Source organism: Schistocerca americana, chromosome 3, assembly GCF_021461395.2.
Source record: "Schistocerca americana isolate TAMUIC-IGC-003095 chromosome 3, iqSchAmer2.1, whole genome shotgun sequence".
In the NCBI taxonomy this organism is placed as follows: Eukaryota; Metazoa; Arthropoda; class Insecta; order Orthoptera; family Acrididae; genus Schistocerca; species Schistocerca americana.
This window is the reverse complement of record NC_060121.1, coordinates 610546766-610570868: the sequence shown is the minus strand read 5'-3', so window position 1 is coordinate 610570868 and position 24103 is coordinate 610546766.

Genomic DNA, 24103 nt, shown 5'->3' with positions numbered 1-24103 from the left:
AAATCCCTGACCCCGCCGGGAATCGAACCCGGGAACCCGGGCGTGGGAAGCGAGAACGCTACCGCACGACCACGAGATGCGGGCCCATTTTTGTTAAAACACAGTTACAATGTAGGAAGTGGACTTATTTGATACCATAACAACCAGTTCTACCAGTGACCTGGGGAGAGGGCGGGGACTAGGATGAAAATTAGCTACTGACGAAAATTTCGCAGAGGAAGACACAGCTGTGATGACTCTTTCCCTTACAGTCAAATTGTTTTCCTGAATAAAATTCTTAAGTTTCTCTTTGTATCTATGTACTTTTTTGTGTCGTCATAGCTACTGTAGAGCCTTGTACCATCAGAATCAAGGATAGGATGTTGTCTGGTGGCAGGTATCGTCTTTCTACAACACAACTGCACAGATGTACTAACACGGTTCTTTATTCATAAGAACAAGAAGCTAATTATCTTTAAGCAAGTTGTTGTGGTACAAGCTCTTCCGTAATAGTCCACGTTAGCCTCACTGCTGGTGAAGTACAAGTCCCATTATGAACACTACACTCTTGTAGCCAGTGACATGAACTGACAGACGCCAACTAGAATAGTGAATGAGCTGGCAACTGGCATCTGCAACTGATCCTGTCTGCTACTGAGCTGACTGTCTTGTGACTGACTGCTGACTGGGCCCTTCGGTCAGCGGTGGCTATCTAAATATTGGCGGTCGAGAGGGCGTTGTCGGCGAGTTGCTTGCGAGTCTCTCTTTGGCCTCGCTCCTGGTAGGCGTGCTTGATTCAGCTCCTATTATCGATCCTCTTGCTACTTCTTTGCTGACCGATGTATTGGCGACAGCTTACGCCAGCAAATACTTCATGCAACTTAAAAGATTTTGATGACACGCTGCAATACGTTAAACCTATTTTACTACATACTTGTCCTTGATTTTTCACTTTCATTATTGCCACTTGCCGAAGTAGAGTACACATATTTCTTTTAATATTTTCCTATTTTTCTGAATATTTCAGAACTCTTGACTCTTCCAATGTTGTCAAAGCCTTTCTCTGATTACATGTTTTTTGAAATTTTGGTGTATTCTTACTTCCACAATTATTTACAAAGTTAGAATTTTTTCTGAGACGCCTTCAACTTTTTGATGGCCCAGCTTCCCTTTTTCATTTCAGTTGTTTCTTTTTTGCTATGTTCTTACATAATGCAGTATCTACAAGAATGAGCTATCAGGCTGATTTCCAATATTCCTAAAATTAATTTGTGTCCTCTGTGATGGAAGTGTGTTGCACATCTCCTATTCCACAGATTTTATGCAGCATGTAAAATAATATAACTCCTGCACTAACTTTTGTAGTATTTCATCATTTCGGCTCTTGTTGACTCACGTGAAGTCAAATCCCTCAGTGATTTGTAATCTCTGGCAGCGTAACTGGATAGCATTTCTTACACATCAGCCATCCTCTGTGATGCCGTGGAACGACTTTTCGAAGTATGTTTAACATCTAACAGCCTTTTCTTCACCATTTGAGGGACACATAATATACACTTTATAGATTATAAGAAGATATTCAGACTGAAAGAAGTGGTCCAGTGAAAAATGGAATTTCAGCAGTACAAGACTTATTGCTGATATGAGAACCAAAATCACTTCATCTGTAAACCAGATATGTTATTGCAAGAAAAGAGTGCTGTATTAGAAAAGATTGAAGCATGATGTAAGAATTTTTCAAATTAGACACAAAGAACGAAAGATGTATGTAAACACATTATTAAGTAATAGGAAAATAAGGGGCAGTTTCAAATACTTAACAGCAAAACTAGCTTAACGAAAAACGCAGTGTCTCAGATTCTTTATAGAATTTCAATACCAACTAATTAGAATGTTCCACAGATCCCTTATGTCGCTGATCCGCCAGATCCAATATTAGTCAAGGTGCTGTTTCAGATTTGATATGAGGAAGTTTATATGTTATGTAAGTCTACAAGTTTTCGTGGCCGTTGGCACTGACGTTAAAATCTTTTGGGTTATTAGGCCGCATCATATTTCCTCTAAAATAATCGACGTTTTGACCCCTCTGCAGGGATATTCCTCAGGATCTTCCGGTCTCCACTACTGCTGTTTATATATTTCATCATTCTCTGGAAGAACATACTTACTTTCACTTTTGTTGTTATTGTTTTTGGCGTTGTTGTTATTGATACCTCAAATGTCTCTCTGGGTGGAGTTAAATCATGCGAGATTTTATAAATACTTAGAAGAAAAGGAGAAGAAAAGAAAAATAGCACAAGACAAGTGAGTAACCTGCTTCGGCAAGTTGCAGTAATAAAAGTGAAAACTCAAGGACAAGTTTGGATTGAAGTGTGAGTTAGACCACATTCGGAAGTTCAGTTTACTGTCCGCCCATTCCGATTAGTTTCTCCGTTCTTTCCGTAAACCAAATGGCTCTGAGCGCTATGGGACTTAACATCTGTGGTCATCAGTCCCCTAGAACTTAGAACTACTCAAACCTAACCAACCTAAGGACATCACACACATCCATGCCCGAGGCAGGATTCGAACCTGCGACCGTAGCAGTCGCGGTCCGTAAACCAACTTATCCTGATGTTCGGGCAGTTATCTGAGCGGAATCATCCTCAGTCTTATTACTTGCAGTGATCGCGATGTTGACGAAGCGTTACTCTTAATGCTACCTCAGGTTAGTGAAAGAGTGAATGTCAGTTACTGAGCAGCTAGCTGTCAGTGGGTAGAAGCTGCAGGAAAAATTCTTTGAAACTTGAATTTCCCCCTTGCAGGTCGAAATATGAAGCTGTTAGAGTAATGCCTCCGCTGTCCCATATAATTTTCATCGACAGATGCCGAAGTTGTGACAGATCTCGCCAGCTATCGTGCGACCTAGAACAGCTTTCATCAAGTCATGCTGTCACAGTGAACCAAGCTGCAAGACGAGCGAATGTACGCCATTGATACCTCTCTTTAAGCAGACTAACATAATTCACAAAAATCTTTTTCAATAAATTTTTCGTCAGCAGTTTTCTAATTGAATCTGTTATCACGCAAAATACTTGACTCGAAGGAACTGACTTCAACTTACACTTTCGAACTTCTGATTTAGATATTACCCGCTTCAAATAAATCACTCGGTCTGAATGTTGAGATCTGTTATAATACAAGATGGTGTGCGAGTCCCTTTTATGTCACCCAAATCCTAAAGATCATCTATGGTGACCGTATTGCTACAGAAAAGAATACGTTTTGGTATTTATGTTCAGTGAATGATGATGATGATGAGATAGATAAATCTGAAAACACTGCATACCCTTGGAAAGCTGAGAAATCGTGTTTCGCTGTAAATTTTTACATTACTGAAGTGAGGTATCCTACAAAACGCAGCAATTAATTACACAAAAACATTTTGAGTGTAATTGCGGTAAGCAGTTTTTCGTTATGACAAACGCTTCATGAGCTTCCATTAAACTTTGTTTCGTGAATAGAATCTACAGCATATGGAAACCCCAGTTATATCTTTTTTCAGTACTGGCTCCGATATCTGCCAGTCTTATCAAATATTACTAGACGTGACATGGCCGTAGCACCAACCAAAAGTGTGCGTTTTGTAGCTATACTGCTCTTATTCGCTTGTTGTGGTGAAAATGATGATACTTGACATTCATACTTTTCATGTGATCCTAAATTAACTTCCTGATTTCAAGATCAGTTTTATGCTAATATTCATTACAATTAGAACTGAACTGCTGCGCTGTTACACTAGCTAGCCTTTTAGCAATGAAACACGTCCCTCATTTCGTTAATGCAAACGGAGAAAACAATTTCTTTTTGTCGTAATTTCATTTGGTTTAATTTTTTAGCAAAAATGTTTCACGGCCAATTCTCATTTGTTGAGCAAGTGGGGCATTTATAAAAATACCATGGTAGTACATGATGTCGAAATGTGTCTTGAGTTATGGAAATTTTGCCGAAAGCTTTATTTTCTAACCACAGAAAGTTGTCTCAGTCGTTGATCTGCAGGCTTCACTGTGTGGTTTTATTCACATGGATAAGGTTATTTTTATAGGCATACAGAATGAATTTGATTGTAATGTGCTTTCTGGAATTTAGTTCATGAAATAAAATTGTTGTAATAAAGAAAAGTTGATAATGTCATAAATAGTTGCTTGAAAATGTTGTGCCATTTGTTGGTTGGTTGGTTTGGGGAAGGAGACCAGACAGCGTGGTCATCGGTCTCATCGGAATAGGGAAGGATGGGGAAGGAAGGCGGCCGTGCCCTTTCAGAGGAACCATCCCGGCATTTGCCTGGAGTGATTTAGGGAAATCACGGAAAACCTAAATCAGGATGGCCGGACGCGGGATTGAACCGTCGTCCTTCCGAATGCAAGTCCAGTGTCTAACCACTGCGCCACCTCGCTCGGTGTGTGCCATTTGTGAGACAAGATAAGTTTGATGATGAGACAAAGCTTAGGGGATGGACGGAAGAAGTAGAAGAGTAGTAGAATGATATAGATATCCGGCCTGGAAAGTCAGAGTCAAAAGTTATTAACTAAAAAACCGGTATACCATAAGTACTTGGACGACCGTCCGTCCACAATGTCCCAAGGCTGATTTTATTTCTGGAGTATAAGCTTCGTCAGTGCAGTAATGACAGACGCAGGTCGAACTAACAACTGTAAACAACAGATGTGAATTGGACCAGTCGGTTGTGAGCAGGCAGTGTTAAGCTGTGGAAATACGACCGTAGTGTGTCAACGTTGTAGTGTCACAAATCTCAATGGAGCAACGTCTCTAAATAAAGTGTTCGAGAATTTCTTCAGAACGTTTTGAAGAAGAAAAAAGTGTGTGCATAGTTTGTCCCACACATCCCGAATCCCGAACTAAAACAATGACACGCTGACACCTGCCGCGACTAGAGTAAAATGCAAAATGCGGACAGTTCTTTTCTGGAAAAATTCATCACGGGTGACGAGACTTTGTGTTATCAATGGCGATCCTACTACAAAATGACAACGCGGAGATTCACCAGAAGCGTCAACTTTTTGACGAGATAATTGACTTTCGAGCCAGTGTGATACGGACGTTGAACAACACGCCAAAGAAGAACTTATCTGTGCGTTGTACTCAAGTGGGGGGGGGGGGGGGGGGGGAGACCTTATAGAAGATCTGAAACATAAAAACTGCCATCTTAACTTCTCTCTATTCTTTATTAATCCAGCAGCGAAATATTTTAGACGACGGAGGACGATTTGAACATCTCCTGTGACTTAAAAGAAGTGAAAAAAATCTATGATCTTACATTGGAAAACGGATAAAGCACAATTATAAACATTCTTTTAATAATAACTAAAAAATAGGACATGTCTAGACATTTGTGTATCAAAAGATAATTTCCTTCTTTTGGTGTGAAAAGTGCTTCATATCAGTCAAACTATTTTTGGCACACCATGTGGCTGTCTATAGCGAGTGGAAGAGAAGAAAACATAAAAAAGTAAGAAAATGGGTAATCATCCTAAGAAGTAAGCATGCAGAATATGTGGCGAAGGGTTCCTAAGGTGAACACCACTTGATACATTGTCCAGAGTGCTGTACAGCTTGTCTACCCACATGCTAAGCCCAGTAAGCAGCGAATTGAAAATTCCCACCCGGATGTTCATTCAGCTTGCCTGAAAGATAGAAATGTCATGTTGCGGTCTTGGTCAAATTGTCGGAACCATTTCACTACGCCGGCCGGAGTGGCCGAGCGGTTAAAGGCGCTACAGTCTGGAACCGCACGACCGCTACGGTCGCAGGTTCGAATCCTGCCTCGGGCATGGATGTGTGTGATGTCCTTAGGTTTAAGTAGTTCTAAGTTCTAGGGGACTTATGACCACAGCAGTTGAGTCCCATAGTGCTCAGAGCCATTTGAGCCATTTCACTACGGCGAGACGCGACGTTACGTTTGCTCCAAATATACCCAGGATTTCACTGTGAATCTGTGTGCGATTTAGACGTCATGTTCGCAAGAATTGTACTATGCTGCATACTTCAGCTTTGGAGTACGTTCCCAGTTGTGCGATTTCAGTCGCACGCTATGCTGCACCTGTTATACGCACCACAGCAGAACTGTGACTCTAGGGAACCCGGAACATGCACTCTCTTCTGACAATGCGCCACCCTTGTTGCGCAATGGTCTTAGCGTAGGACGACATATGTAACTCACTGTCTGATGTTCCTACGTACATCTTATCATCCATAACTACACCATCCATGTTACTAACACTCTAGGAACTTACTAGGATATGATCTCCGTAGAACTTCCTCAAACAGCACCTTCATCTACATCATAACTCCAGTCAAAACGTCAACACTTGTGCTTTTACATTAGTGTTATCAAAAGGAAACACCTTTCTGTGTATTTTAATCCTATTATTTTCTTCATTTTAGTCGGAAAAACCTATATGACTTTTTGATATCATTAAGCTGAACATCAGCAATGTAACTGGTACCAGCCTTTCCAATGCGGCGGAAAATAAACAATGAAAAGAAAATGCCGTGGATGTTCCGGAGGCAGATTTGATTGGATGTACCAGCTTTTATGAAAATTGTCGTGTTTCGGGATTCCATTGTCACTTTACATAGATGCCATTTACTTTGCCTTTACATCACGGTGGATATGAACGGTAGCGCCCGTGTCCAGAGATGGACCACTTGTGGAAACGACGCTACTGGCCATTAAAACGGCAATGATGGCGGATAACTTCTTGTCTGTTTACCATATTTGGAACGAATACGTGATTAAATTTACTGCGGATTGGTGATGTACATCTAAGCCTACGTAGATACTCCGCAAGAGACAGCGGTGTGTGGTAGACCGTACTCTGTATCACTAGTTGTCATTTTCTTTCCCATTTCACTTGCAAAGACAGCGAGGGAAAAAGAAGACTATCTATATAAATCTGTGTGAGACCTGATGTATCGTTTCTTATTTCCGTGGTCCTTAAGCGAAATGTATTTTGGCGGCAGTAGAAACGTTCTGCAGTCAATTTCAAACGCCGATTCTTTAAATTTTCTTAGATCGCCTTCGCTCCAGGGATTCCCATTTTTAGTTATTATTATTATTGGGTTTCTATGTAGGAATTCTATGTGCCATTCCCCCTCTGAAACAGCGTAGTGATTAGTTATGACAATCACGTTTGCTGTTATGTTAAAGTATTATGTGCTAAACTCACGGCAATTCATGAGCAACATAGAAAAAAAGGCAAATCTAGCAGTCCGCCTCTGAATTGCGTCGATGTGTTCTTTCAACCCGACTTGGTACGGATCCCAAACACTTGAGCAATGTTCAAGAATGGGTCGCACCAGCGTCCTTCAGTTGGACTCTTGTACAGATGCACAACTCTTTCCTAAAATTCTTCCAATAAAACGAAGCCCACTATTCACCTTCCCTACCACAATCCTCACACGCTCATTCCGTTTCATATCGCTTTGCAGATATTTGAAGGACGTGACTGTGTCAAGCAGGACACAGCTAATGCTGTATCCGAACTTGACGGATTTGTTTTCCACACTCATCCCCATTAACTTACAACTGTCAACATTTAGAGCTAGCTGCCATTCATCGCACCAACTAGAAATTTTGTCTAGGTCTTCTTGTATCTTACAACAGTCACTCCACTTCGACATCTTCCCGTACACCACAGCATCATCAACGTATAGCCGCATATTGCTGCCCATGCTGTCCGCCAGATCATTTATGTACATAGGAAATAATAGCGATCCTATCACACTGCTCTGGAATACTCCCGTCGCTACCCCTATCTCTGATACACACTCGCCGTCCAGGACAACATATTGGATTCTATTATGTAATAAGTCTTCGAGCCACCTATGCATCTGGGGTTCTGTTCCATATGCTCGTACCTCCGTTAACAGTGTGCAGCGAGGCAGCGTGTCAAATGCTTTTCGGAAATCTAGAAATATGGAATCTTCCTGTTGCATTCGTCAAAGTTCACAGTATATCATGAGAGAAGAGGGCAAGCTGAGTTCCGCATGCTTTCCAAAACCGTGCTGATTCGTGGACATAAGCTTTTCGGTCTCTAGGAAATTTGCTGCATTCGAACTCAGAATATGTTCCAGGATTATGAAGCAAACCGATGTTAACGACGTTGATCTATGAAGAGAGCGTGGAGCTGCAATCTCTGGTGCAACAATGACTCCAATGATCTTCGATGACAGATATTAGTACGTCATTCTACGCTTTCACAATTAATGAGTCGGAGACTGGCGAGTGATGGCATGTTACTCTCTCGCGGGTGAGAGATCTGAAAAATGTACTGGCTAGGGCCACGGTCAAAAACCATCTTATCGAGGTGGGCCAGAACTGGAACGCAAACATGTGTCTCTTGTTCTTTGTTGTAATAGGTCACTGCAGCCGGTCTTAACACGTCAGAAATGTAACGCCCGCTGTCCAGTTCACCGGCTCTGCGAACCAGTGGTGATTGTGTTGTCTACCCAATAGTCCCCCATAGCATTGCGCCAGGTATGATGTATGAAGATGACGAATGCAGTCTGGCAACGTCCATCTCCAGACACGGATACGTCCGTCATGATACTGCACGCAGAACCGGAACTCATCGTAGGTCACGATCCTGTTGCTTTCGAATTCCGACACGTGTTGGTAGATTTTTCTCCTCCCTACCCGGAGCAAAACACTGTAATCTGACAAAGAACCAATATTCAAATGTGATTTATTAATGTGCAACAAGCCGTGTCGTCTTTGCTCTTTTTTGAGTCATCAGTCTTCTGACTGGTTTGGTACTGCTCACGACGAATTCCTTCTGAGTATTAGGCCTCTTGATCTGTTACAATCTCGCCGAGAAGCTCTCCTGTCATGTTTTCATTGGTCGTCCTAGCGATCTTATGCCGTTGGGATGGTAGTGTAGCATGGACTTTGGGATCCTCTTTGAGTTCATTCGTTGCATTGTTATGTTAGGTCTGAGTATAATATGATGCTTTCCATTCTGAGTTCCTTCAACACATCTTCATTCTTTTGGTGTAACCAGCAGTTCACCTCCATAATTTCATTCGCAGATTTAACTTTATTGTGCGGGTTTCACTATCAAAGCACAGCGTAGGTCGTGCTAAGCTCTTATAAAGGTGTATCATGGGCTGCTTCTGGGCTAGGGTACGTTTCATCAGATTGTTAATGAGTCCCAGGTTCCACCGAAATTCTAATCATTTATATATCCAAGCATGTGGAACTCACTATGCCAGTTTGATTTTTGGTGCATGCTGGCTTCACGGTGTTACAGTTTTAATAGGCAGTACTTCAGCCAGCCGAGATTAGTGCAGCGACTACAGAATTCCGTCGTTAAGCGGAGACAAAAGTCCAAAAAGCTGTCCAGCTCCAGTGACTGTGTGCTTGGGCCTTCCCCAGAGTTTTTTTTCCGGAGACGGGCGGTGCCTGGCGACGCCACTGCACTCCAGCACAGGTTTTGCGCGTCCGTCCCTGTCGTGATTCGAAACGGCAGCTCCCCGTGCAGCGATTTCACCCCGGCACCCGCCGCAGCACTCTTTAAATTCAGTCCACCCTGTTCACTCGCTATTAAAAATGAGTACAATCCATCGTCACAAGTTTTCTACTACGTTGGCCAGGCCTTTGAGTTTCCATTTCTAGCGGGTCATAGCTTTCCTCTTAATGCCACAGTACGCAGTAATGCCCAGCACAGGTGACAGATTGTCTTAAGACTTTTAGTTCTTGTCTCATTAAAATCCTTCTGGGTTTACTGCTGCGTCATTTACGAAGTATTTAAAATTCTAAGACGACGCAGTAGTGCACCAAGTAGGATTTAAGTTATACTGACACCGGACATGGAAGCCTACGTTTTTATATTTCCGTCTTATTTTCAACAAGCAAACGGATCAAAGCCATCTTTCCGTCCGGACACTCCGTGATTATAATGGAATCGAAACGGAAGAAGGTCGAATTCAAAATTCCTTTCTCCAAAATTGTTCCACCAAGGAAGATGGTACTGTTGTTTCTCTTTTAAATCGTCACAAGAAGGTCAAAATGACAGAAAATCAACTGAAATTGACCAACAGAGGAAAGGTGATTGTACCGAATGGAATACCTATCTGATTGCTGAGCATAGACTATGCAAAAGAATTTTCTCCTCTTCTAGCAGCAGTGTTTGTAGGTCACTGAAAGAGTGAAGCGTTCCTAATGGTTGGAAGAAAGCGCATGGCATTCCTGTTTTCGAGAAGTATCGTCGAACTGACGCACAAAACTATACACCTTTATCACTGACGTCGGTTTGTTGCAGAATGCTGGAACGCGTTTTATGCCAGTGTATTGTGATATTTTTGGAGACAGAAAAGCTCCTCTGCAGGAGTCAACATGGAATCGGCCCCACATAATGCCACCCCAAAACATCAGGGAACCTCCACCTTGCTGCACTCGCTAAACAGAGTGTCTAAGGCGTTCAGCCTGACTCGGTAGCCTCCGATCACGTCTCCGACGATTGTCTGGATGAAGGCATATGCCACACTCGTCCGTGAAGAGAACGTGATGCCAATCCTGAGCGGTCCATTCGGCATGTTGTTGAGCCCATCTGTACAGCGCTGCATGGTGTCGTGGTTGCAAAGATGGACTTCGCCACGGACGCCGGGAGTGAAGTTCCGCATCATGCAGCCTACTGCGCACACGACGTCCTGTGGCTGCACGAAAAGCATTATTAAACATGGTGGCGTTGCTGACAGTTTCCTCCGAGCCATAATCCGTAGGTAGCAGTCATACATTGCAGTAGTAGCCCCTAGGCGGCCTGAGCGAGGCATGTCATCGCCAGTTCCTGTCCCTCTGTATCTCCTCCACGTCCGAACAACATCGCTTTGTTTCACTCCGAGACGCCTGGATACGTCCTTTGTTGAGAGCCCTTCCTGGCAGAAAGTAACAATGCGGACCCGATCGAGCGGCAGTATTGACCATCGAGGCATGGTTGAACTATAGACAACACGAGCCGTGTACCTCCTTCCTGGTGGAATGACTGGAACTGATCGGCTGTCGGATCCCCTCCGTCTAATAGCCGCTGCTCATGCATGGTTGTTTACATCTATGGCGGGTTTAGTGACATCTCTGAACAGTTGAAATGGCTCTGAGCACTACGGGACTTAACTTCTGAGGTCATCAGTCCCATAGAACTTAGAACTACTTAATCCTAACTAACCTAAGGACATTACACACATCCATGCCCGAGGTAGGATTAGAACCTGCGACCGTAACGGTCGCGCGGTTCCAGACTGTAGCGCCTAGAACCGCTAGGCCACCCCGGCCGGCTCTCTGAACAGTCAAAGGGACTGTGTCTGTTATACAATATCCACAGTCAACATCTGTCATCAGGAGTTCTGGGAACTGAGGGTGATGCAAAAATTCTTTTGATGTGTGTATAAATGAGCCAGTGCATAACAACGGGAGCATCATTAGGGGGTTTTCAAGGAAGATGCTGTTATATACTGAGAACAGCATGATAAAATAAAAAATTCTGCAAAAACATCATGAAGACACGATTAGAGAAATTTGGGCCCACGCAGCGGCTTACCAACAACCGTTCTTTTCGTGGACCATTCGCGGCAGGAAAAAGAAAGAGAGAGTACAGACATAGACGTAGATTACAGATGTTTATCATCGAGGATCTGGAAACCATTCGTGTTTCGCCTTCTCTTCCCTTCCACATATCACTGTCAGGCTGTGTTTATAAGGGCTGCTTTTTTTGTTTAAAAATGTCCTACTCATTTCTTTTCTTTCGTTTTATTATGTCCAGTAACCTGTTTTTCATATCTGTGCCACAACTCCAGCCACTTTCTAGCTTGCATCCAACGTACTTAAAGCTTTGGAGTGCAACTACATGCTGGATCATGTTTCTCTGATCAGAAAGAGAAAAACAAATAACAAATTTTATTGCTATGTTTATTCAAACCGTTTTTGTCTCCTAGCGACAATTCTGTTTGAGTCTCTACATTGGTGTCCAAACGTCAAGCGCAATTAAGAAGTAAGAGCTACAGAAGAACTACAGAAAAAGATAAAGTTTAATTTACATATACAGAATTAGGGAAAGAAGAGAATCCAAGCGCCTTAAATGTGGTGTTACGGCAGGATGCTGAAAATTAGGTAACTGATAGGTAAGAAATGACGAGATTCTCAAGAGAATCGGCAAGGAAAGGATTATGTGCAAATCACTAACTAGAAGAAGGTACAGGATGGTAGGACACACAGGGAATGACTTCCACGGTACTAGAGGAAAAACTGTAGAGGGAGACAGAGACTGGAATATATCCAACAAATTATCGAAGACGTTGGTGTAAGTGCTACTCTGGGGTGAAGAGGTTAGCTCAGGAGAAGTAGCTCTTGGGGGGCAGTATCAAATCATCAGGAGGATGATGGCAAATAAAATGGAGTCATACCACCTAAAGGGAATGCTGTGACAGTCTTGTAAATATGTTTTGTTTGATGGTTCAGTTACGGATCTCACAGCTGATCCAATGACCAGTATCGACTTAACAGGTTTTCATCATAAGAAGATACTTGAGCACGTTTCCCAGGAACAGCGTGGGCGCCTCTTCTGCCTGGTCTAGTGTTATTTGGTGAGTTACTACACTGATGGAAAAAAAAACAATGCCAAGAAGAAGTTGTGCGAGATAAACGAAAGTATGGCATCTGTACGACACAACGCATGCACGTTTGCATTCTAGCGGTTGCAGCGGTTGTTAATATAGCAGGATTTCCCATTAGCAATGGCTTTTCTCACGCTTAAATTAACCTGTGGCCTTGCAACGTTAGTCACTTAAAGATTACCTAGAGAAAAGTTTTCTTGGAATTCCATTACTCTACATTAATTTTTTCTGGTGTCGGGATTTTTTTCCGTCAGTGTAGGTAGCGAATTCAAATATCGTCTGATTGCGACTCTGTAAGAAGTCGCGCCCATCTGATGCCAATTATGTGCTCAGAGATCGCAAATTCAAATAGCAGAATTTTGTAAAGCTTAATTTTATTTAGTACACTGCGCTGTCTAAAAGCGAGGAATTAGAAATTTTTGAAACGGAGAACACTCTATATCGTAAAAGTCTAACACAAACAGAAAATTTCTTCAACTAGGAGGCATGTAACATGGTACACGACTATCTCCAGCTGCGACAAATGTCTGACAGAATCAAGATCAATCGGTATTCATCAAGTAATGGTGAAGAACTGTACGAAGACCCGTAAGCCTCCTTGGTAAGATTCAATCCTGAGACAGTGCTGGCCATTTCTTACGGTGGATGTTTTCTGTGTAAGGAGATCTTTAGAGTTGCAGTAACGATTTTTCTTAAATAAGTAAATAAAGTATAGCGCCTATCGAAAAATGTTAAATGAGGAAGTTGTAGGGGTTAATGAGATCTATCGATTGCCTTTCGATAAGTATCGATTGCTTTCCTACAATTCGAAAAAACCGTTAAAAATTGGGGTTCACTATAACTCGTTGACATTCACGTTCCCATATTTACTATTTATTGTAAGTATTGTGCGCGGTAAGTCAAACAAAGCATTTGTTTGAAAAATTAAAAAAAAGCCTTAAATATTTCTGGAGACATATCGAGTTTCTGAAGGAAAAAAAGGCGCTCTAAACAATTGGCTAGATCTTCTCAGCGGATGGACCTGCAGTAACGGTTTTAGGCTTATTTTCTTCGCAAAGAGTTGTGTTAGCATGATATTAAATAATTTTTATCATTTTAAAAAATTGCAAGGATAAAAAATGACAGTTTATATTTCGTAATAGATGTCAAGTCCATTTCCTTAGGTTTTCCGGGTGATATTTGCTATTTGTAGCTGCAGTCGACACCAACAAATATTTGGTCATCGCATCTTTAATTCGACGGTAAGCGTCGGTTTGTTTCCTGAAACAAACAAAATATTTTTAGAGCGAAATTTTACTTGCTCATTCACTAAAGCAGTCCCAAATTTTTCTAATTCGATATTCGTTAAACCTGTATATATTAACAGGGGCATCAATACAGGAAGAAGAATAATCAATATTCCAACAGCAGCAAAGTCGCCTCACTTTTAGCTGCCTCTAATGCAGTCAGATCTACACTGTATATGCATTACATGATGAGAAGTATCTGTTACTGGAGCCTTGAAGTAATTTCTTTACTATGAACACATCTTAGTCTATCCAAAACATTGCATCACTTTCTTAAGCCCTTCATCGAGAGAGGTGGCGCAGGAGCTAGCACACCGGACTCACATTCGGGAGGACGAGGGTTCAATCCCGCGTCCGACCTTCCTGATTTAGGTTTTCCGTGATTTCTCTAAATCGCTCCAGGCAAATGCCGGGATGGTTCCTTTGAAAGGGCACGGCCGACTTCCTTCCCCGTCCTTTCCTAATCCGGTGAGCCGATGACCTCACTGTCCGGTCTCCTCCCCCACACAAGTTAAGCCCTGCAGAGTAATAGTTTTTGTGGGAACCGTTCCAATTTAAGGTGCTTCTTTTTCTTAAGACCCGTACAATAAAAAAATGCACAACAATGGCCAGCCCAAATATTGCACAGAACAATGAGATTACTGCATTCGTAAACCACATGTATACAATACTTCGGATCCCTAGTCTGAACCTGAAGAATGCTTGTCGGTAACCTCCATAGTAACTCTAATACCTTGTTGTGGCCATTCCACCAGACGTGTATGGGATTCTGTAGTCAGTCAAGATGTTTTTTAAGCCGCTCTTTTCATGGATAATGAATCAAATTTCTTAACATTTTTCCAACATATCTCAACAGGGTACCTGATTCTCCTAATAATTCTACTTTAACTCGGTCCAGACGGTTACTCCCAGATATCATACCCTTGTTACTGTTTCCAATGGCTTCCTACCAATAGTCTAATCGAACAATAATAGATCTCTTCACCTCTATACAGAACAATATCCTAGTCGTACATTTATTTACAGCCACTTCCTTCACCAGTTGTTGATCCTGTGCAGTTCTTCTTCGCGCAATTCGCAGATGATGCTGCGTTTGTATCGAAAACAACACTCGCACGTTACCTTACGGTGTGAGGTGAGGGGTACCTGCTCCCAAGCTCCATTCACATGGAAAGAATGCTGTCGGTAAAAAAAAACCAGCATTAGTTCTAATTCCTCATTGTGGGAGTAGGTAATATATTGCCCGCAACATACCCCTTCGATTTGTGCAATAGTAAACCTTTCCGTCAGATACGTTTCTCTTGCAGCGAATACCGGTTGCGGATCTTTAGCATCTCCATAACGATCACACAACGACGCATGCCACTCATTGTTGGACCTTGTTTGCTCTTTTATAAATCCAGCCTGATAAAGGTCCCAGGAAGACGATCAATATCTAAAAGAACGGACGAATAGGTGTTTTGTGCCCTCCTGCTATCGTAGATAACATTCCCATCAGCCTAGCACCCACTATTTGTCTTTCGCAGCCATTACTCTGTAGGTCAGCACGGACGGTTAATCCTAGATAGACTTGTTACAGCCACCAGCGATTTATAACCGTTGGTGTAATAGAATAGTAACAAGGCTTTTCTCCTGTCTGCCTGCAACACGTCACATTTAGCTGCGTCTAGATCCCTGTAATAGTCATCCGCCCCCAGCAATTTACTTTCTTCGTATAGACAGCCACATTATCTACAACCCTGCAAAACCCCGACCTGCCTGCAACGTTTTCGACGATTATGATCCCACACAGAAATTTTTCACTGGCTGGCTGGAAATGTTCCGATGGCTACTTAGAGTCCCGCCCACATTTTGCCAACTTTTCGATTTGCTTTGGACAAAGAGGTGCACTCCTGTGTACAACCATGTTTCCGTAGAAAGCCGCAAACATTTTTCCATGATGGCATTGACTGAACTGTCTCACAATGGGATAAATGTACTAACATTTACGGCGATTACTTTTGAAATAATATAAGGAGCGATCAAAACGTTTCCGTTCGAAGGCCGTACAGTCCAGAATCAACATAACAAACAGGAAAAACGGCCGTGTGCATTGAGGCAATAATCCCTTCGGGGCACCAGGTTGAAGATACTGTTTGATAGAGCACGGTAACCTCTCACGTGAAAAAGTCTCTGCCTGCTGCACATCATCGGCCGACAGGAATCGTCGGCCGTTCAAGATCTTTTATAAGGAACCGAAGGCGTGGTAGTAAGGTGGGGAGCGATCAGGATTTAGGGTAGATGCTCGAGTGTCTCTCACGTGATCTGGTATAACTTCTGCTTTACGACATTTGCGATATAGGGGCGTCTTGCGTTGAATAGCCACCAGCACGGAACTTGGCGCACCATTGCACAACGTTGGTTTAAAAAATGGTTCAAATGGCTCCGAGCACTATGGGACTTTACTGAGGTCATCAGTGCCCTAGAACTTAGAACTACTTAAACCTAACCAACCTAAGGACATCACACACATCCATGACCGAGGCAGGATTCGAACCTGCAACCGTAGCGGTCGCGCGGTTCCAGACTGAAGCGCCTAGAACCGCTCGGCCACCACGGCCGGCAACGTTGGGTTCCCACAGACATGCAGCCCCGTAGACATTCTTCATTCTCCGAAGGATGCTTACCGGCGTTTGTCCTTCGGCAGCCAATTAAAGAATAACAGCACGTTTGTCCTGTTTAGACGCATTTGGTAATTCACGTCTCCGCATTTGCTTCAAGCAAGTCGGAAAGATACGAACACCGCACTAATCCCCTGTCTACGTGTCGGTGCTTTTATATAGCCGCATCGCAGTCGCAGCTACGTTGTATATATGCTGCAGCAGCGCCTTCAGACCGAAACTATTTGATCGCCGTATATAGTTTATTAACTTTTTTCCATCTGTCTCGTTTTTGAAACTTCCTGGCAGATTAAAACTGTGTTCCCGACCGAGACTCGATCTCGGGACCTTTGCCTTTCGAGAGGCGAAAGACAAAGGTCCCGAGTTCGAGTCTCGGTCGGGCACACAGTTTTAATCTGCCAGGAAGTTTCGTATCAGCGCACACTCCGCTGCAGAGTGAAAATCTCATTCTGTCTCGTTTTCGTTTGACTCCCGCTTATTCAGTAACTTTTATCCTCAATGTCTGAGGTATCAAAAAACATACAAGATAAGTTTTATATAAGTTTTGAATGAAACTTGACTAGATTTACACTATAAGCTGTCAGACGCAACCATGTCAGTTTATATTGCTGTAGTGATTGCTGTCGTGAGGTACATGTGATCTTGCGCTTCTTCCACTGCAACATCTAATCAACGTCTCCCAACAACCCTTAGAGGTTAGTAGAGTTATCTTCACCCGCCGCACGATACGGAATGACGATTCACTACGGACAATACGGGCGTTGCCAATAAGGAAGCTTTCCTATTACCAGTCGGCGTTGTCAGAACTCATTGGTTTTCCTACACATGCGTTGACGTCAGAATCCACGATCAAATGAATAGTGCCGCAAAAATTCCCGGCTGGCACTTCGATGTACGCAGGACTGACGGAAAATTCCGGTGAAGTACTACGTAAAAATTTATATCACTAGTGTCATTGTCAGCAAGCGATGCATCAAAATTTCCGAGTGAGAGTCGTGTCAGGTACAATGCCAATTGTGCAGCAGGGAGTTCGGTTGCGGTCGGTTTCCGCTCATTGTCAGCCGTTGATCGGGGAAACTCTCCTGACTATTGTTAAAACGTTTGAGTCAGCGGTTCCCCATTCGCCTGTTTGGCATTTCTGACGGTTATGTTCTTCCTAGTTTCTGAGAACAGATTTAGTCGACCGGATTAATGTTTGTGCTGTTGGACTTTCAACTTTCGAACATTAACATTGGTGAAACAGCTTCACGTATCGGTAAAGCTATTTACAACATGTAGATAGTTATGCCGAGACAGAAGCAGCTATTCTTAAAGGCCAAGTACTACTTCTATTCCTACCGAAATTGCTGCTTTTACGGTACTGATCGCAGTTGCTATGATAACTGTTCAGCTCAGTACTCCTTCCCGCATCTGCTGATAGACTCAAAATTCAGAACTATCGTGGTTGTTCTTTACTATAAGGCTTTAATTCTTAATTTGTGGTAAGTTAGCTCAGGTGAATAAATGTCGTCTTAGCTACCACAAAGTTTGCGTATCAATCCCTGGTTCTTTGCAGGAACATTTTGACGCTTATCATTACCACCAACGTAGCCTCTAATTTTACTGATCGTTCACCACCCAAATTTCTTCAATTATCACTGGTTTCGGTTCAGTCGAATCATCTGTAGGGCTGAGGTAGGTTGGCTACCAGAGTAACCCATCAGATTACATACTCGTAAGCAAATTTGCATGCTAAGTTATAGAACAAAATTGTTTCATTATTAATATTATCGTTATATATTTTTGTGGCCTCACTAGACCACTTCAGTCAACCATTTGCTGGTCATCTTCTTCGGCAAGTGCATACGTGTTTGGGCCCTACAATACTGCCCAGTACCTTTTTATTCGTTCTGATCTATTCCGGCTTTCCTCAGCTGCACGCTTTTCATTGTGTGTCATTTGTCCGTTTTTGGTTTAAATCTTATTTGCTTGTTTTTCAGTTCCTTGAGATTTTATATTTTGTTTTGCAGATCCTCCAGACTTATTTCTAGTTCTTTCATTTCCTTAGTAATTTCGTTGATCCACCCTACTTGATGTTTCAGATTACAGAATGTATCCACAATTCTTCTTGTTAATCTAGATTCTGTGGCCAAGGAAAGAAATCGTGTTTTTATGTATAGCATATCTACAATAGGCTCCAGTTCCCTATACACCACTTCATTTGACACTGCCTATTATGTCTTTCTTTTTGGTCTTTATTTAACTTATTCTAGCTATTCTTCTCTCTTCTTTTAGGATTCTGTCTTTTCTGTTTCTCTGAATAACTTTAAAAAGTGTTTCACTTGTTTGTGTTACCCCTGGCTGAATTACTGTCTTGTAGAGTAAACATTTTATTATATGTAGACCATGTTAGTTTTAGAGTCCTTATAGCTTTTTTAGTTCTTTCTTGCCAAGCTGGTTTTTCTTTCTAGTTGCATGTTCCAATTTGTCCTAGATATTTAAACTGTTCCAGTATTTTTGTTTTTCTGTTGTTTTCTGTTATGTAGTTTATGTGAGTTTGTTACCATCATCTCCGTCTTTTGGAATGATATATGGAGTCCTATTTTTTGAACCATATTTTGCAGGCTTATTGTTTGATTTCTGGCTTCTTCTATGTTATTAGCTAGTAATGCTGAGTCATCTGCGAAACTTAAGCAGTTTAAGCTTATTCGATCTTTCTTGGTTCTAAGTCGTATTTCCTTAGGATTTTTCTTGTAGCGTTGTCCCATGAATTATCCCAGAACACAGTTGAAGAGTAATGACAGTAGACCATTACCCTGTCTTACTTCTGTTTTAATCGTAAACAGCTTAGATAGAATTCCTCTGAATTTTAATTTGGATGTGCTGTTTTTGAGGGTTAATTTTATCACTTTTATTAATTTCGCAGAAGCTCTAAATTCCTTAATATGTCCAACACTGAAGAACTGTGGACACAATGATAGTTCTTGTTTGAAATCTACGAAGGGTACGGCTTACTATTTTTGTCTTCCTTTTAGATATCCATCGCCAGTTTTAAAGTGCTTATCTAATTAATTACACAAGCTGTTTTGACGGGTTCCTGTTGTAGCCAACGTGGTCTGATCTGCAGATAGTTTGATGGAACCGATTCTGTTTGTTAAAGTATATATGCAATTTAGACGGAGAATAAAATTTGTTACATAACCCTAGAGCATGAACGTTCTCAAAAAAACACATATCAATTTTTGTCACGTAGCCTCTGGCGACAAATTGTGTGAGTTTCACTAGACCTCAGTTTTCACAGTTCTCTGTAGCTCACGTTCCTGGGTGGGAGATCTTATTCTCAGATCGGAGAAAAAAATGTAAAATGGACCAGGGGTAGTGAAATTAACATCTAAAAAGGTACGCATTTGTGACAGGTTTGCTCGTCTCCGTGTATCAAGGAAGCATCACGAAACGAAAGGTTCATTATGTGTCCTATGTGGTGGGACATTACCTAAGTGTAGAATACGAGCATTAAGAACGTACACGAAGATTAGTTCGAGTACAGAACGACTGAAATGCAGAAACTGGATGTGTCAATTCGCGATGACTCCCAGTACCAGAACGTATCAAGTAGCGTTTTGTATGACGTTGTTAATGACAGTTTCTGTGAGCGCCAGAGAAAGTGACTGCCGTTAATCATGCGAAGCTGTTCTCAGCACGGCAGTACCTAGGCACAATGGCTGCGACCAGCAGCAAACTTCCAGCAACCATCTTACATATACTTTACTGATAGCTCTGATGTTGTTCTCTGTCAATCCTCAGTAGCTACAAATATTATACACTACTGGTCATTAAAATTGCTACACCACGAAGAAGACGTGCTACAGACGCGAAATTTAACGGACAGGAAGAAGATTCTGTGATATGCAAATGATTAGCTTTTCAGAGCATTCACATAAGGTTGGCACCGGTGGCGACATCTACAACGTGCTGACATGAGGAAAGTTTCGAACCGATTTCTCATACGCAAACAGCAGTTGACCGGCTTTGCCTGGTGAAACGTTCTTGTGATCCCTCATGTAGGGATAAGAAATGAGTACCATCACGTTTCCGACTTTGATAAAGGTCGGATTGTAGCCTGTCGCGATTGCGGTTTATCGTATCGCGACATTGCTGCTCGCGTTGGTCGAGATCCAATGACTGTTAGCAGAATATGGAATCGGTGGGTTCAGGAGGGTAATACAGAACGCCATGCTGGATCCCAACGGCCTCGTATCACTAGCAGTCGAGATGACAGGCATCTTATCCGCATGGCTGTAACGGATCGTGCAGCCACGTCTCGATCCCTGAGTCAACAGATGGGGACGTTTGCAAGACAACAACCATCTGCACGAACAGTTCGACGACGTTTGCAGCAGCATGATCATCTCGGAGACCATGGCTGCGGTTACCCTTGACGCTGCATCACAGACAGGAGCGCCTACGATGGTGTACTCAATGACGAACCTGAGTGCACGAATGACAAAACGTCATGTTTTCGGATGAATCCAGGTTCTGTTTACAGCATCACGATGGTCGCATCCGTGATTGGCGACATCGCGGTGAACGCACATTGGAAGCGTGTATTCGTCATCGCCTTACTGGCGTATCACCCGGCGTGATGGTATGGGGTGCCATTGGTTACACGTCTCGGTCACCTCTTGTTCGCATTGACGGAACTTTGAACAGTGGACATTACATTTCATATGTGTTACGACCTGTGGCTCTACCCTTCATTCTATCCCTGCTAAACCCTACATTTCAGCAGGATAATGCACGACCGCATGTTGCAGGTCCTGTACGGGCCTTTCTGGATACAGAAAATGTTCGATTGCTGCCCTGGCCAGCATATTCTCCAGATCTCTCTCCAACTGAAAACGTTTGGTCAATGGTTGCCGAGCAACCGGCTCGTCACAATACGCCAGTCACTACTTTTGATGAATTGTGGTATCGTGTTGAAGCTGCATGGGCAGCTGTACCTGTGCACGCCATCCAAGCTCTGTTTGACTCAATGCCCAATCGTGTCAAGGCCGTTATTACGGCCAGAGGTGGTTTTTCTGGGTACTGATTTCTCAGGATCTATGCACCCAAATTGCGTGAAAATGTAATCACATAGCAGTTCTAGTATAATATGTTTGTGAAATGAGTACCCGTTTACCATCTGAATTTCCTCTTGGTGTAGAAATTTTAATGGCCAGTAGTGTATTAATGACCTTTAAGGTTCTTACTGCTTATGTAATAAAATATATCTATTGAACAGTAAAGTGAGAGGATCAGATCTATTCGTAGCTTATAATCCAATCTAACAAATCTAACAAAGAGACCACAAGGCAGTTACATTTTTTTGTGTTTAAGATAGGTCGGTGAAGCTCATAACTCACACATCAAACTTTCTAAGCTTTTCGATGTAACTCAGAAAATATCTCGAGAAAATCGACGTTGAGTTTTACGACCGTCCTTAAATCCTAAAAATGGGTTCTTTTTTTTATCGACAGACAATGTGGCTTTGTGCTATAGTTTTTCTGCCTTGTAGGGCTCATTGGTTCGATTCCGGCTATGGTAAAATTTTAAACAAAAGTGCATGATCCATTAGCATTTCCATGAAGCGTAATATACAGGGTGGTTATAATTAAACTTTCGCTACTTGGGAGGGCCTCCAGGAAAACCGAGTAATCGCAGGACAATCATACTTAGTGGAAACGATTGGAAGGACGTGTTGAAGAGAAATAACAAATAAACTGTAGTAATAAACACATTTTAATCTCCACATGTTAATTGCCTGCTATGTTTACGTTCCAGGTTACAAACGTCGCTCAGTGTGACGACTATCTGCATCCACGACAGTCTGGAACCGCACTAGAGGTTGTTCGCAGCTCTTTTCGAATGGTGGACCATGGAATGCTCAGCGGTCGTGACGCAATGCGTGCACTGCTTGAAGATCGCCCTCTGCAACCAGAATTCTCAGCCAGGCAACAGTAACTTCATCAACAATTTACTGCACAATTTTCCGTCGGCCTCTCCCAAGAGAAATTTCCAAATTGCCACGTTCTTCAACCGCGGCGCGGAAAGAGGACCTCTCCATTGTTTCTTTAAAGCGTCGATACTTACAGAGAGCAGCAGAACTATTGCTGTTGTGATAAAACAGCTTCACGAATAAAGCCCTGCTCAGCTTGTGCAAACCAGTGCTGAATGTCCACAACTGTCATGCACACTCATTTGTGTTTCAGCCCTGCATCGCCGTGCCAGTACCGGCACCTAACAAAAAGTCGAGACGCTAACACTACTAACAACGCAAATCTGAACATCCTTCCTATGAAGTTGGGTACCCATACGGTAAATAGCTTTCCGTCTGCACTGATTCAACTAGCGAAAGTTTAATTACAACCACCCTGTACGTAAGGATGAAAATATAATTTGTAATTTTCTTAATGTAAACAATCGTTATTAACAATCTTTTACAAAAGATCAGTAAGTAAAAATTTATATTTGTAAGGAAAACTGGAGTCTTGTGTGTGATTTGTAATCAGAAATAAGAAGACGTACATTTTTCATAATTTATTTATGTATCGTTAGGCATAAGCGCTTGGACATATATGGTACAGCGGACATTTAAATTCTTGCAGATGAGGAGTTAAGAAAACAAGCACATCAAGTTTAAATACATTAGTTATAAAATAGATACAAAAGAGCCAAGAACCAATAAATTGCACTTTCATATGACCAAATGAATGGTGTTTAAAGTCAGCAATAAAAAGAACATCAAAATGAACAGTAAGATAAGTAATGAAAAGAAAAATGAAATGAACAATAAATTAACACTAATACGGTTGACTGGATTAAGAGACATGGACAGCAAACATAAACCTTATATATTATTGACCAAGCTATCCATCCAAGAAATTGCAGCATCATTCAATTGATATAGATCTGATTTGGGACTGGGTATGCTCTAACTTTGCAGTCACTCACAGTATGGTCAACTGTCTGACTCAGAGCATTACAGTCACATTGACGGCTTCAGGATTTGCTCCATTTGTACAGAAGGTCGTGGCAGACTCCATGTGATCTTCGAATCCTGTTAGGAGCTTTCCACTGTCGGTGGGGAAGTTTGAATCCAGTAAGTCTTTGAATGGGGTCGGAAGTGGGCCAGTGAATCGTCACGTTGTCGGCGTTCCAGTGCGTTCGGCAGGGCGGAATGATGTTAAAGTCTGTGTCTAGTACTTGATCCGCTAAGACTAATGGGGCTTTTCTGTCCCTCATCCTTCTAGGTGGTATATGAGGGATGCACTGGCAGCTCTTTGTCACTTTGAGTCCTTTTCAATTAACGGACCAAAAAGCCCTTCGTGACTAGCATAGGTGGGGCAATGCGGCTCAGCACGAGTAACCACTACCGCGGTGTACTCTTGTTGCATCTACTGATGATACGCATCGTCTTGTGTAGTTTGACATCTAGTTTCCTTACATGGCTGCTTTTCGACCACACAGTGTAGCAGTATTCCGCGACAGTATATG